General features: G+C 40.1%; 1 protein-coding gene across 1 annotated transcript in view; it reads right to left on the bottom strand.

Annotated features, from left to right (window-relative positions):
• Nucleotides 1-16917, bottom strand: part of RNF150 (ring finger protein 150) — a 138599-nt gene that overhangs the window by 102583 nt on the left and 19099 nt on the right. The window lies entirely within an intron of this gene.

The following is a 16917-nucleotide window of genomic DNA, read 5'->3' as shown; positions in this document are numbered from 1 at the left end:
GGATTGCATCAGAGACCAATTCTGCCCATATGCGAGAGGACATGAAAGGAGGGTAATTCTATTTACCTTGGTTCTTGTATGATGGCTTATGTTCTCTCTCTTCTTTTAGCTTTTATGCCTTGGATGACTCAGTGCCTAAGTACGAGCAGATCAGAACTACCAGCTTAAATCATGAACTTCAGCTACCCTGTTATTTCCATGCTGAATCACCTATCTGGATTTCTCCTTTGATTTCTGATAGTTCTATGTAATTGTAACATTTCTGTTAAGCATAGCTGTGCATTTGATATTTCTGTCTGCATTTAGCTTCCTACAATTAATTTGGATGAAAGATCAAAAGGCAAAGTGTCTTTAGGATACAGCAATGCCTACACTAACTGAGAGACAGAGATTCTCTCATTAGCAACCATCTCGATTAGCAAAGAAATTCACCGTAATATGGCATGCTGAAGACTTACAAAGGGGTGAAACAGTCACAGATTTCCAAAATGAAGGTGTATTGAAAACTGAAAATAAACCGTTTGCAGTACAAATCACACCATTCAATATCTTGTCATCAGACCCTGAAAAGAGAGAGTGATCTGAAGCATGTTATAGGAGCCAAATGAGATTAACACAGCAGTGGTTTTGAAAATCCCACAAGCACTCAAAACACAATATGCATGTTAGAACAAAGGCACTGAAATTGCCTTGCAGTATTGCCTGCATTGTGGTCTCTTCAGCTGACTGGTATTTCCAGGAAAATTAAGAAAAAAGAAAAAAATTCACCAATCAAGCACGAATTTCAAGATCTAATAACTAATCCTCTGTCTGGAGCAAGTTCAGCCCGTATTAAATGCCATCTTAACTTGGTCAGACTGGAACCACGTAAGGAATGACCTCTGCTAGGCTTAATGTGGGTAGACTTTAGTTTCTGTAACTATTCCTGTGACAACTGTCCACATTTATTTGGTATACAGATGGATGGTATAAAATGTAGATTCCACTCCTTCACTGGAGATTGCAAATACTAATTTTGAGCATTCTCCTAACAACCATCGCTGAAGCACGTTCCCCCCCTATGATAAGGCTGTCATCATTGCCATTCTTTCTTAGCATACCAGTTAGTGAAGAAAGGTGTGAAAACCGTACTGCTCTCACCCTCCAAATATAGAACAGGTCTTTCTGCAGTGCGTCCAGCCAGTACCTGCTCGAGATTTAGAAGCTTTTATCTCAACTATGACTTCTGTCAGGCAGCAACATCTCTCACAGCTCTCGTCAGGCTGGCTGCTCCCTGTTCTTGGAGATGAACTAGCAGGCACGTGCATCTTGCAAACCGTTTTTCAGCCTCTTCCTGCAACACAGCTCTAACACCACCACACCTACCCCGACTCCTTTCATTTCACACGAAAGCTGTAAGCCTTGCAAGAACTAAATTTTAGCTGTCAGTAGATTTCAGAAAAATTTGTTTCAAAGCCCACTGTCAGAAATACAGGTAAGATAACCTACTATTCTCAAGCACTTCGAAAGGTAAGAAAATTAACTTCTACCTATATCATAAATGTAACAATGGCTACATAATTTATACAACCACTTGAGGCCAGGTGGACCTTTTATTAAATGCACTGGAGAACTCATGCAAGTTAATACTTACAACTTCAAGGCACTCACAGGCTGGCCTATAATTTTACTCAATTACAAAATGACCTTAATGAAGCCCTGGTGTTGTCTGTTGTGTTACTTCAATTTGATAGATGTGTGCAATTCATATGAAATGCAGACTGTTAATACTTCACCGAGATTGCTGGTGAAAGACTGGTATTACTTCTGTTGGGTTACGATGAATGGGGCTTTTCTGTACTTGACAGCAATGTGTTAAATACTATGGGGGCAGCAGAAGATATATAATGAGTTCAGGCATTTATTTTCTTGCTTTAACTACTTGGCAATGAAATCCTTAGGAAGTTTTGGCATTGACTTCAGCAGGGTTAGGATTTCAGAAGTAGAGGTTACAAATTAATGGCATAGGTAAGTGCGTTGCTGGCAGCCAGCAAACTTATAATGCTTTTTCTAAAAGAAACATTTGGGGGTTGGAATTTTACAGGATGGTTATTGGTTTTCTCTTAATAACATTAAAAAATGTAAATAAATGAATTGGGGACTTGGGAGACTCTTAAAGTAATGGTGGCTAACCTGAGAGTTCTGAAATCAGCAGCTGAGCTGGCCTGAAAGCAGTCTGTATAAAGAAAATATGGCCTGTGAAAAGTCAGTTTAAAGCCCAGTCTAATCCCAATACCCCACGATAAGAACTATGGAGACCATCATATCGGTGCTGGAGATTTTTTTTTCCTGTGAACTTCTTGTGACTTTTCCAGCCAAGTCGTTTGTGTGCTTCTTCAAAGTAGCTAGAGAACTGGATCTAAAATTCATCCGCCTATTTAAAACTTCATACATTCTTTCAGTTTCCATGACACCGAGTCTGCACAGAGTAGCATCTTTCCACAAGAAAAAGGTACAATCTCATCATTGTTGTAGCCTGAGGATGCTTAAATGCTGTGTATATTATCCCTTTCAGTGATAGGGACATTGCCATTATTAAAGATGGAAAACAAAAATGAAATTGTAATTATTTTTTTGCAGCCGACTGAATATTGTGCACTTGAATAAAGACCTAAAGCACTCTCAGATCCCGAAACTCTTGCCACCAGGTGGAGACAACTGTTGGATAACAGCATGAACATCAGGTTTATTTTCAAATTAATCAAACCTGCAATAATTCTCTGATGGATGGATTCCAATTCTGCTTTATTAAAAAAGAAGACACAGGAGAAGGGAAACCAAGCCCCACGCCTGTGAAAAGCATAGCACCCACAAATGGATACTAATTACCTCCACTCCCACTGATGTCCATTCACACTGAGATTATGGAGGATCTCTGAGGCTTGTGCTGGTACATACAGATTTGTAGAGCACTGAAGACACTACTGAGTCATCTCAGGTATTCATTAATATTTGCGTATTATACATTAATATTTGGCTGGTCTGGCAAGTCTTACTGTGATTTTAACACAGTTGTCATGGGGCACACTTACATACATAAAGGTTATTAAAAATAAGTATTGTATTATTTCCAGGCAGATCTCTAACTAAATATGACAGTTACCTTGTTAGAAATGTCTAATGGAGGAATATCTGTTAATTTTACACTTCCCTCCTACTCGGTTACAGTTTCCCATTCTCTCAACATACCCCCAACTGTCCAAGTGGCTGAAAGTTCTGTTCAAAATTGATACGTACCATCGGGAACATCAAGGAAACCTGTCCTGAATTTCTGAAAGCAAAATTAAGCTGACAGACTGATAAGGCCACAAGGGAGGATACAAAATGTTATCTACTGGAACAAAATCTGCAAAACATTACAGTAATCACTCCCAAACTGGAATGGGCGTAAGGTATGGAGCTGCTGTGTATCTGATAGGCCTTAGATATGTATATATTTCCAAATTAGGCAACTCCCTGATTAGCAAGAAATGCCGTGCGGCTATTCTAAGTTACATGAACTCCCCTAGCTCACCTAGCAAGTACAACTGACTGGTTGATATAAATCTCTAAGACATCTGCAAATAACTAACCAGCTGTCCACACTTCTCACAGCTATGATTGTTCCTCTGCATGCACTGGTAACAGACGTCAAATAAAACACAGTTAGGAAGAGACAGCATCTGGGTTTTAAAGGGCTTGGGTGGTCAACTTTTCCTCAGATGGAAGGGGAACAGTGTTCACTGGAAGTTGAGAGAGGCACCTTTGCTTCTTACTGTGATGTAGACATGCCTGATAACCCAGAAAGCAGAAGCCAATCTACGTGGAGAAATGTAAAATAATTAAAGCTAAAGCATCTCTTTTAACAGGTATTTATAAAGCACCTGTTTTATAAAATATATAAAGTATATATCTTATATTTATAAATAAAAATGCCTTATTGTAAGGACCTTGACTATTCACAGTGCTACAGAAGGGCATAAGATCCCCCAAGATTACCACACTAACATTCTTAGTAATAAAACCCTGGGCTACATCAGACACTTCCTCCTCTTTCATAGATGACATTTTCTCATAAAACCACTTTCAATCACATTTAGTCAAGGTGCTCAACTTCTGGCCCATTCTTAGCAAGAACGAAACATGAGCTTAACTATAACCATTTGTGCAAACATCGTCTCGAACTGGGACATGAAGCATTCTCCAAATTACCTTCATGTAATGTAGATGTTAGAAATAATGTCTAACCTAAATTTTAAAATACCTACTAGTGAGTTTTATGACAGCAAAATCACTACCTTAGTAAAGTGATAAGTGATTTTTAAGTATCAGTCTGATTTGCAAGTAAGAGATTTTAGGAGTTGGTCTAGGTGAGACACAGTTATACTTGCCTCCCTGCTATCATTACTACCAGCCTATTGCTTTACATATGTGCAATAGCTCCTGTTTTGCAGGCTAATCCACAACAGATTTGGCTAGTCAGAGCCAAAGACAACTTTGTGATAAAACTAGCTGAGTTACCTTTGCATTGGCGAAAAGTATTTCTGGTCTACGGACACAAAATAAACTGTCCAGAAAAGACCAACAGCAATCATTGTGCTGACTCAACACAGTATTGGTTGAGAACCAAGAACAGATTCTACATGTCAAGTGTACAAGATAATCAGTAGAAGACATTCTATACTAAAAATTCAGTGCTTGCTTTGTTATTTTTCATAAGTCTAATAGCAGAAAGATGGTTATGTACATTAGTTAACAGGAATGAAGCCCTTAATTATTGGAGAAAGAAGTGACAGGTCATGCATCTTTAGAAACCAGATAATATCAGTTCTCTGTTACCAAAAATTTCCTTGAACTACCAACCATTAGAAATTATAAATTCAGAAAAAATAGTTATACAGTCATATTTTTCTCCTAAAAATAGGCTATGGACTCTCATAAATTGCATCTCAAGAAGTTCTGGTTAGTAGACTAGAAGAGAAAAAAAAAAGAAAAAAAGACTGTCTGGGACTTGGATAAAGAAAAGAGAATGTCTCTCGAGGAAAAAAAAAACCACAGAAAAATGAAATTTTCCTATGTGGTTTCTTAAGCAGGGGTTAGCAGGCCAGGGGAGTGAAAAGGACAGATGAGTTCTCTGAAGAATCAATACGCACTAGAGGATCCCGACTGCCTTAGACATAGCTCATTACTTTCCCATGCAGTTAAGCTGTTTGGTAGCTTTCTCTAATTCACCTATGGATCCAGTTGGTCAATATTCTGTGAGCAATACAAACCCCATACTCAAACACCAAGCAACATGCAAAACTGCTAAAGGCAACTAGGAAATGTACAAGCTCAAACCTGAGCACAAGGTGACCAAGATCCTCATCATCTCAGGGAACGTTCCCACCACCTGTAAAGGCAGCAAGGAAGGACTGGAACAAACAGCAATGAGGCAGCAAACAAGAAAATTCCAAAGATCATGACAGTGTGTACCAGTGAGACATGGCAGTCAGTACAGAACTGAAATGGGGATTAAGATATATGGATTAGTCAGGTAAGTGTCACAGTCTCTGAGAGGAAGAATGTCTCCCCGGTGATGATGCCACAGGGGTCACAAGCTACTTCCATGGTTATTGTTTTGCCATAACATGAATTCACCTCTCCAGGATTCAGGTTCATTCACATGACTTTCATCTCATGGCTATTTTAGCCATTTCTCGGGCAAAGTGAATGATGGTAGTATTGGCTTTTGAAGTATTTCATCCCCACCTGTGACACCTTTACCGCTCTGGGTTGCATTTGATGATGATATTCCCTCGTGCTGGCATTCAACATTTAAATAGAAGTTTTGGAAGAGAAAGGCTTTCAATTTCTTTTACGATGTGAGACACATGCTCCCGCAAATGTTGTGGAGGCTTACAGGCAGCTCTCCGCATTTGTTGGCTATCTTCAGGCACAAAAAATAGAAGTCGCTCAGGCTATGTTTTTCTTGCAAGTGCGTTTTCTTGCAGCTTCCTCTTCTATAAGCAACAGTCACAAAGAAATAACGAACTGACATCATTTCACCACTGTCACCCAGCTAAGTTCTTTCTAGGTGATAAAGGACATGCTACGCAGAGATCCCATCTAGAAAAGCTGATGCTTCAGGCCATAGGGTTTACCTCTGCCCACTGTGCAGAGCTTCCGCCAGAGCCATTTTGACAGTCTCCAAGTGTGGAAGAGAGCTGGGTGGTAGTTCCAGAGAGATACAGTCCCTAAAACCATAAAGAACTACCACGATCACCTTCTCTAACCTTCCTTGTACACGTACTACCACAATTTTCCCAGAGAATGGGGTAATTTTTCCAGGATGGGACTTTTAGAGAGCTATCCAAACCCACTCAAATAACATTAAGTTATGGGCAACCATTTAGGAAATTGCATCTTACTACAAGCCTGAATTTGTCTCACTTCCACTGGCAACTACTGATCCTTGTTATGTCTTTATCTATGAGGGCAATCTTTATCTCATACCAAGTATCATTCCTGTGAGTATCCAGACACAGTGCTACAGTCATGTCTAGCCTGCTGGTAAGGATGTATACACATACAGCAAGGGCCAAAGATCTTATAGCTTAGGGACTGCACTATGGGAAGACAGAAAGCTGTTGGCACACTATCACAGGGAAGAGAAATTCAGCATTGCAAACCTGAGTTCAATTTCTTTAAATAATACTTGTAATCAAATGCATGCATTGATTCCTGGAGAAGTGTAACATTTGAGTTGGGAAGAAGTCAGGTCTGTGCTCTGGGGTGGAACTAGTGTCTAAAGCTGGTAGAAGCTGATTAAAATGTAATATATCATCAAAAAAGGAAAGGGAAACCAAACTGTTCTGAACCTAAAATTCTGAGACATTAAATATTTACTAAAATAAAATCTTTCTTCATACTCCGAACTGTAAGATCTTTTCTGGAGAGCAGAAACTTTCCAAAACAGTTTTTTGTTGAAAATCCATTTTACTACTAAAGAAAAACAGATTCGATGGAAAAATTTCTGGTCACACCCAGTAGGGCAAACTTAATCTTCTGCAAAAGTATGAAAGAGCAGGATCTGCCTCTTTACATAGAGGCAACCATAATTTAGTCTTTTAAGAATTCATGAAGAAGACAAAAGAGTGTTCAGCACAAAGCCATTCTATGCATAGCAAATGTGCTATGCCTGATTGGCAGTCTTCTGTTCATGAACGGCACTGCCACACTTCCCGATTGCTAGTGTCCCACTCCTCCAAGCTGACTCTGAGCAGCAGACAGCAGTCAGCAGATGCTCTTTAAACCCGGAGTCAGCTGCAAAGGAAAAACAACCAAAAGAGCATAATCCTGCTCCGCTTGCCCTTACAGTCAACTTTGTATGTAAAGCAATAGCCTTTGGCTATTTTTGTTAACCTGGTAAGGGGGGGGGAGAAGGGGGGGAAGTATAAAAAAAATAGAAGAGATGAAAAATAGGTGCAGAGCACATAAAAAGAGAAGTGAAGAAGAAAAAAAAAATGGGTGAGAAGTCCAAGGGAATGATTTATTGGAGTGTGGAAAGTAAAGAAATTATATCACCCTCCCCCAAAAAAAGGAGAGAGAGAAAAAACTAAGTAGAAAATGAAGAAGATAGAGGATTGAAGGAAAAATAAGGCAAGAGAAAGACATCAAAGGCAATATTATAACATGACATAATGGATTTTACTCAGACAGCTCCTCATTTTCCAGCGTGAAAAGTCTTGATATAGTATTTAATAAAGGTATGAATTTCATGGACAACCAGATGGTACTTCAAACACATGGACATAAAGAGCGATAAGAGACCAGGCACCGAAATTACACAATCTTGCGAAAGCTGCCTCACTCAAGGAACATGATACTGGCAGGTAAAACTAGGAGGCAGTGAGCATATAATAAAAGCTTAAAAAGGCACAAGAGGGGAAAGCGTATTCTGTACAAGCATAAGAAGCAATCATGAATGAGACTGGAGCATCAGACTGTTCTGTTTTAAAGTTGGGTTTTTTTTTTTTTTAAGTACAAACACAGACATGCCCCAGAAATACGTCCAAAGATTGAAGATTCTCTAATACAGAAATTCTGAAAGGGCAAAGGAAAAGCAGAAATATTTGTGTGTCTTCTAACAGAAAATATTGAAATGGAAAAGGAAAGAGAATACTAACGTTTTAGCTAGCATCACAGGATGTAAAACCGGAGAGATCTTTATCAGATACTGATACAAAACTCTTGCATAATTGGAAAATCCAAGAAATCTTTTATAGTGAAACTTGTTAGACACCAGAGCTTTGATCATGAGGAATTGGAATTCTTCTGCTAGTATGACAGAAACAACTAGGTGCAAAAGCTTCTCAAGTGCTCCACAAATCAATTTAAGCAAAACAATAAAACTGTACAGCTTATTGTACTGGGTCTGAACCCAGCCAACCCACAACACATATTCAACTAATATTGACACCTTTTACAGTAATCTTAAGATTAGACATACATGTTAACTAAAGATGAATCTACTTACTAGGCTCTTGAGTCCATTCTTAGTGCTGCTGTGTAATGTCAGACACATTCAACACAATGTAACAGTGACCGTGCTAGAAATGAATTTTGTGACAAGGACTGCAAGATCAAGCAATAAATAGAAGAGCACAGTTTAATGATTTGTGATTTATAAAGCTGGAAGCCGGAGATTATTGTGATGCATAATTCTCTTTAAAATACATATATTATCTGGTGAGATATTCTTACAATGACTTGCAAAAAAGAGATGCCTTGTAAGGAGAGGTTTGAACAGTAAGAGGCAAACCAAAGGGCATATAAAAACGGAGGAAGTCCAAGGTATGAAAGAAATTATGAAGAATAACAACATCCTATATAATTAAGCCAATGTTCAGGGACAAATGATGAAGGTTCATAGACAACCATGTCAGTATTAGGGGGCTGTCTTGGTAGAACAGCATACAGAAAGAACTGCTTTGTTATGGAGCACCCCAGTGCAAGGGGTCCTCTCTCATGATGAAGGCTTCAAGGCACTATGGAATACAAATTAATTTTAAAAAGCTATGTCTCATTAAGTGTGTAGCACAAGGGAGCACTTGCCAACTCATCCTATTCCATGTATTGCTAGAGGAACTACATTCCTATGCAGATGTAATGCTTCTATCTGTGTTTAAGGAGTATACAAGATGTACTCAAACCAGGACTCTGTGGAGTTACATGGCTGTAATTTACATTTCTGTGTTTTGGGAACTAAAAAGAGAAACATTTTCTCCCCTCCAATTTTGTCTCAAACTGAAAATAAGGTTAAAATAAATGGGCTACCTTTCCAATTTACAGCAGGGACTATTACATACATAAACACAGTTAAACACATCAAATTTGAGATCGAAACTCTGACAGACCCTTAGGTCTAGAAGTATAATTGAATATCACTATGATTATACTGTCAAAAGCAAATGAACAGGCACCTCACTTTATTGATGTTATTTATAAGTCACTCTTGAGAGGGAAAAGAAATGAACAATTATTTTAAAAAGCTATTATATCTTTAAGTAGCAAAGAATCAAAAGATGCCAGCTTTTCATATTTCAATGTAGAATAGCAATAAAACAAACCGGTTAATCTTTTCATTATCTCCTTCAGTTCTCCTCAGTTCAGTTTTCTAAGGTTTATCTCAAATAATTTATTGAAGAGGAGCCAAAAAAAAAATAATGCCCTTGTTAAGCCTCTCTTGTAAAACACAGCTGCATAGTACTGTTGTTTCATAAGCAAACCAATTTTTACAACCTTTCTCCATCTACTAGAACTGCTGAAAGAAGAGGTGTTTCCACTCATCCATTTTTGAACTAAAACACATTGTTTCCACCAGGGTGGTAAGTTCACCTACATCAGTAATTTTCAACCTATCCTGGCTGGAGGATTACTTCTAAGGGGTCCACAAAATGCACTGAAGATCAGTAAGCCTATTATTGATGAGCTTCAATTCACAGCAAATTCATTAGCAAACTTGTAGGTTTATGAAGCTCGGCATCCACTAATACGGGCAGTGGGTCAGCCAGTAGATATAAAGCTGGTAGATTTAATACAGTAAATTTTAAAAGTTGAGGTTTCACCTAAGTAATTTGGGTTTTCTCCTCCAGGTAACAGAAATTGTAGTTCTTAATAGAATTACTTTCTGAGATACTACATCTAAATGCACTCATGAACAAGCAAGGTACCCTGGAGGGTTCCTTGACCCCTGCTCATCCACATTCAGGACCTGGTCAAACTGTGCAGTGGCTGACATGTGGCCTATCCATCTAGATTTCTCTTCCAGAGAAACCAAAACACCATGGAGTGAAATGAGGAGAGCGCTAGGCACTAATAAAGTCCAGGGTCACATGCCACTATGGAAGCAAGACACAGCAGAGTAAGCCTGTTTGGACATAACCAGTTACAAAATATTTTGTCTCCTCTTTCTTCTTGCAATTGCCATATATTCCCCTAAACTGTGTGGTACAATGGATACAGTTGGTTTTAAACCTTATCCTTTAGCAGTTATGCCTCTGCCAAGATAACTTTGTGGAAGTTATGAGAATTAAATATTATTGCAAGATATAGTATTACTATTTAATATCCTCCTACATTTTATCTCTCTTTCCTCAGCACCATTCTGCTGCTTACATTGACTGCGTTTGGTTCTGAAGCACCCCAAGATTCTTTTCTTTGCAAGATGCTAAGCAAAAAGCACTGGGACAGTAGTAGATGGTAACACCGTAGGAAGCAGTCGTACATTAGTAAGGTGACAGATTACAGGGACTACTCAGTCTTTTCCATATCTGATTTCTATGAGTCAATGATTGTATTGTTTGCTCCCTACTGTACCAAAGTAGTCATCAAGTGACTAGTACTCAAATGCAACTGAAAGGGCAGAAATGGGGCTTGTCTTGAAATGAATGCTGTTTCTGTGCAGGTTAGCTATGCAGAAGTTATTGGGAAGTGGAGGAGCCGTTGGGCTATCCCTTCATAAAGATCTAACTCTTCATCAGCCTGGCTCGTGGTGTAAGGAGGCAGAGTCACTTGAAACTCAGTCATCTCACATGACAATGCACTATGAGCTCCATCAAAGAAGCACGGCAAAATAATGGGTTCTTTTAGTCCTTCGCTTACATGAGAAAAGTAGAAAGTGTCCTCTTCTCCTACCAGGAAAAGAGACTCTTATAGTGCCAACACTGAACTAACTGTAGGTTTCTTTCTCCTTTTGCTGAAAATGTTCCTGTGCTCTGTGACGTACCATGAAGGGGGGCAGCACGGAAATATATTTTCATGAATTAGTGAGCTATAATGGAATTAACACACTAGCCACAGGCTGCCACAGTATTCTGATAACCCAAGCTAACATATACCATTTTAAAGCCAAAATACCAATGGACTAGAACAAACCATCACTTTATCAAAAGCAAGCTATTCTCCTAAGGACAGTATACCAAAAGGAGGTGCTCCAGATTAACAGGCAGCGGTGAGAATCAATGCTGATACAGATTTGTTTCTGAGGAAGATTTTCTTCTTGCTGTGTCACTTCTTATTGCAGAGATCTGAAGACAGCACTTCTATGAATATCACTGCAAACAAATGCTGCAGATAACCAAAGGGCATGCAGAAATCTAACTGCTTTTGCAATCAGTAAGCTTGGAGGATCAATGCAATCTTCAACGAATCAATACTTCACCCCTTTGTAGGGATACCTGATCCAAAGCTCAATGGACTCACTGTCTTCCCACTGACTGCAATGGGCTCTGAAGAAGATACACAAGCCAGTCGTGAGATTGAAACAAGATGCGAGATTCGACAAAGCAAAAAGCGTCTCATCTAATGCCAAAACTCAGTGCCCCAGCGCTGAAGTGGCTGTCCCAGGTAGTACTGGAGACTAAGATTATTTTGTTGCTCTAGTCCTTGCAGGTCAAATTCATCCCTTTAATTCAGTTAAAGCTAAACCAGGTACCTAACGTCACAAAGTCCCCCCACCACTTGGCATAACCGAACACATCCGCAGTAGAGAAGTCTAGCACTGAACCACAGCAGGACTAGTAGGCAGAAGTGTGGCTCACTAGCAAATCCAGTGGGACAGCTTGTCGGCACTACTGCTGGCTCTAGTCAATGATACAAATCCTTGATTTTGATAAATATCGAGAGCCAGATTTTCAAAAACTATGGAAAGCCGGGCCTACACGATGCATCCAGGAGCTCCTCTGAGTTCCTAAGGATGGCAGCACGCCCCAGCCATGCCTCAATTTCATGATGGATAAGGCTCAGAGATGCCTTAATCTCCATCTCCCTCCCCCATTGAGTTGGTTTCTATTAGAAATAAATCCTGCGTGCCTGAAACAGAAAATAATTATGGCAGGTCTGGAAGCCTGAAATCTCCAACCCTTGATTAATTCACACTTATCCATATGTAAATTCAGTGTGAATGTTGTGAGCACGTTTCCCTCATTAGAATTCAACAAAGGTTTAGGAAAACAATTGTTTTAGTAAAGGAACAAATGTAGCTCCAGTACTGAATTAAGTCTGTAAAGAGAGAAATCTTCATCTTCAGTCTTTAATTTGCACATCAGTACAAATCTACAGGGGAGCCCAAAGCCAAAACTACTACCAACACATCTTGAAATATGTTGAAGTCAAGACTAGTCATTGATCGTGGAACAAAAATCTGAGTACAAGGGAAGAAACTTATTGAACTGAGTGCGCACAGATCAAGGCTGGCCACATTCACAGTGTGTGTGGAGGAACACACTGGTTTTGCAGTGGGATGGCCATGCCCTCCTCATGCGATCTGGTGCACGCATGCTGCACTTGAGGGCCAAAGAGGGAGGGAAGAAGTCAGAGTCATCTTAGATCACATATGAGATTCAGGTCTCAAAGATACAGTTGCTGCCAGTGTGTACGAGCCATTACAAAAAACGAGGCATCTGCCTCTCATTGAAAACAGGCTGTCATGCGCACAGCACGTGACTTAAAATTTGTGATGGCATGAACTGGAAGAGCAGAAGACGGAGAATGCAAAACTGCCTGACTCACATATGCTGCTGGTGCAAAATACTTAGGATGCAATTTACTTCCCATAATAATCATATCCATTCTGTGAGATATTCTGACGCACCCCAGAATTCAAACTGAATGTTACAAACTGTATTGAATACTAAAGATTTGATTTTTACCCACATATGAATCGTGTACCGTCGCAGTTAACATCCCTCCCTAGCCCCAAGCACCTGACAGGTGCCCAAGTTAAAAGTGGTCAGCCTAGGTTCCCTCAAATAAGAGCTGGAGAGAGGGAAGTTCTCACCTTGAATCATCTTCTGGAAGGCTCCCTTACTGTATCTATTCAGAGCTCAGAGGAAGTGTTAGGTCATGTGCTACAACACATAGTAAGAATACTTCCAATTAATACTAAGTTATTAAATGTAGACACAGTGGCTAGAGCCTTTTCAAACCTAGATGACAGCTAATTTGTTCTGAATAAGAAAAAATGCCAATCAGAAGCCCTAGCCAACACCACGGATTATTCTTCTGGAGGAAAAAGAACATCCTCTATATTATTAGAGTACTTTTCTACTAGAAAAGTTGATTTAGGAGAAATAAAAAGCATCTGAAACAGAAATTCTAGATGCTTTTGCTCCTTCTCTGGTTAAAATGTACTTAGTCAAAAAGCAAACAAAGTTGGACTCATAGCTCCCATACCATACTTCAAGCCAATAAAAATAAAGATGCTGGTTTGCTGTAGCAAATGATGCAAAAGCTAAGTGTGTCCTAGAGCGAGAACCACAGAGCTCTGCACTCCCTGTGAACGCAGATGTCGCAACTCTACCTCACTCTTCTGGATGCGCAAGCAGTGACGTAAGTACAAGCTCCCTGAAAGCAAAGACTTTCAATACCGTGACTGAACTGGTTCAAATCAAACACTTGGTCTGTTCTGTCTGGTGCACTATAAATAAATCCTGGAAAGTTGTATTTGAAGATTTCCACAACAAGCTTCGATATAATACCACCCTGGTTTTGACTGGGGGGTGCGTGGTGGGGGCATCAGAGGGGAGGGAGGTCTACCAACCCTCCTTCAAATTCAAGAATGTTATCTTGCTACAGTTGCCTATAGATTTTAAAATCAGGAGGCACCGTGTTAGCAAAGGGTCACTGGCATGCATCTAGCAGAAAACAGTAAATATAATTAAACATACAGCTGTGAGCTAAGATCTTTGGCAGGAGAAAGAGAGCTTTGGGAAGAAAGTGGCAAGGGCAAAGCACTATGAAGTAATACAGTAACGTGGTCAAGAGGGGGGCATGAAGCACAGGGGTAGAGATGAAGAAATGAGAGTGGGGGTGAGAGGAGCAGAAAAAGAAGCACAAAGAGATAAAATGACAGTAAAAGAAAGAAGGCAAAGCATACAGAAGAGAAGACCGTACATAAGGAAAAACATCTCTCTTAGGAGTAATAGTTCTTTAGTAAGGGCAGGAGCCACATTGTTACGCAACAGGATATACTGTTTTCTGTATAGAAAGTTTATTCAAGCTTGTATGAAACCTCAAAAAAAAAAAAATCTGTGGGAGAAGAGAAAAGAGAGAGAGGGAAAAAAAAGAGAGTAACATCATATTTCTTTCGACTTTTAAATTGCTTTTTAGGTCATATTTCACCCTCCCCTCCCACCCCCCAAGTATTTTCCAGGATGGAATTTTCTTCTTCCCACTCCAGGATTTGGCGTGGGTAGAGCATCGCAGATGCTGCTGAACTCAGAAGGCAAGAACTTGATTCATTCTTCCCTTGAATCTTGTGCTATCATTTAGGCTGGGACCGAGCAAACGTCAAAGGCTGCAAGTCAGAAAGATAATTTTACACAGCTTGTACATTCATTTTGTCCCAGCGTAATGGTGGTACAAGAGGAAGAGTAAAGATAAATCCAGTTCTGAATCCCTGCTAGTTTGTCAAATATTTAAGAATAATTATTTTTCCTCCTGTTCCAGCAGACTTACGCTCTAAAACTCCTCTGAGTTTTGACTGTATGCAGAAGGCAGGTTTCCCCTACGGTAAGACCAACAACCATTTTCCAACTTCAGAGAACAAAAATCCTTAAAACAAAGACAACCTCATACAATCAATCAGCAAAGCCCTTCAGCCTCACTGAACGTGTTCAACAAGTCCAGAGTATTTTCTGCAAGTTTCCTTTCATTTCAGCCTCTGGTACTGTACAATCACACTGCTGGGTATCAGTTCAGCACTCAAAAAGGATTCTCGGAATAAACCGTAAGGAGTCATATGACATAAAAGAAGCTGCCCCCAAGATAAGTGATACAGTGTTCGTAGTTTTGAAAGCCAAGGCTACTTTCAGTAAGAAAGATTCCCTGCTTACTTCATTTTAGACTTTAAAACAAACAAAAGCTCTAACATCTTAAAAGGTTAGACACATTTTTTACTCCCACTGTTTCTTAATAAAACACCATTTGTGTGGGAAACCAGCTTAGTGCATACTTTAAAAACAGGCAAACGATTAATTGATCCAACATGTTGGCAGTTTTAGAGAAACTCACTAGACAAGAACAAGCGATGCATCTTAAGTTTTGAAACAGCCTGAGCTTTACTTTAAGGGTGCATAAGTATGCCAAGCTCCTGCTACTTTATACTGCTTAGTATATAATCTGTGTTACTTAAAGTACCAAGAAGTATAATCTGAACAGCTACTAAACCATGTGCAGGTTATAAAGCGCAGTTTAAAGAAGCTCAAGAGGTTATAAGTTGCTTGTCTCACAAAACCAATGGAAAATACTGAAAAAACCCATCTTCCACCAATCCTACCAAAGAAACATTAATTTGCCCAAATAAACGGTTAATCTCTTAAAGAGGCTGCACACAAGAGGTTCCAAAAGCGCTATTTTTGCATCAGCAGTATTATAGCATTACAGTTAGGCAGCAAATAATTTTTCAGCACATCCATGCTAGCTAGTTTACTGTGGAAATTTAAAATGTCACTAGAATAACATCCTGTTTTGCAGCCTTTCTGTGTTTCAATTTACCCCTAACTCTGCTAAGATTCAACTGGCATGAAACAGCTGGGCATGATTAGCTACTGGATGCAAACCAAACTGAGATTTCACAATAGGTGGCATTTTAGTCTCCATAGCATAGGCTGCTGGTATAAAAGACCAGTGACCCCTGGCAGAAAACACTGTCCCTAAATATAAATCTGGTGATCTGTTTTTAAAACAACATTATTTCAGATCAAACATTATTACAAAAACAGCGTTTTCTGTGGGCATAACCCGAGGTTTGGGTTGTTTCCGATGACGGGATTTCAGCTTGGTTCTAGTTTACGAGCACATGTTGGGACCCGAGCACCCATGTGCTGAAACTGCGAGCACAAACTCCATCAGAGAGTTCACCTGGGGGAGTGACACCCCCCTCCCCCAGTCCTGGACAAAATATCTCATGTTCTCACCAAATCAGATACTCTGCATTCCTACTCCATCCCACAGCTTTTACACTATCATAGGCAAGACAGTGGACGCTGTGTTCCCTACTTTATTGCACCTCCTGATACGCCTGCACCGTAAACACTACGCTTCTCTTCTGAAGGTCTCAGTCACACCCGATCCCACACAGCACCTGCCAGAGGATCCTCGGACGCAACAAAACGTCAGTGCCCCACAGTGGGCTCAGGGTCCCATCCATTCCTCCGACTAGACCCAAACTTTACATCTCCCAAACTTTTCACCCCTGGAGCACCAGCGTGCACTGCTGCTAGCAGCACATCCGCCCTTTGCCCCGGCAGCATGGAGAGGTGCTCCACGGCCCCCAGGATGGGCACCCACGACCCGGCAAGGCCTGCAGCCCGCCCTGCTCCCTGCCAGGAGGTGCGAGGACACCTTTCCCCCCCC

Source organism: Pygoscelis adeliae, unplaced genomic scaffold (genome assembly GCF_000699105.1).
Source record: "Pygoscelis adeliae isolate BGI_AS28 unplaced genomic scaffold, ASM69910v1 Scaffold66, whole genome shotgun sequence".
Taxonomy (NCBI): Eukaryota; Metazoa; Chordata; class Aves; order Sphenisciformes; family Spheniscidae; genus Pygoscelis; species Pygoscelis adeliae.
The sequence above is the reverse complement of the archived record's forward strand: the minus strand, read 5'-3'. Positions and strand labels throughout refer to the sequence as shown.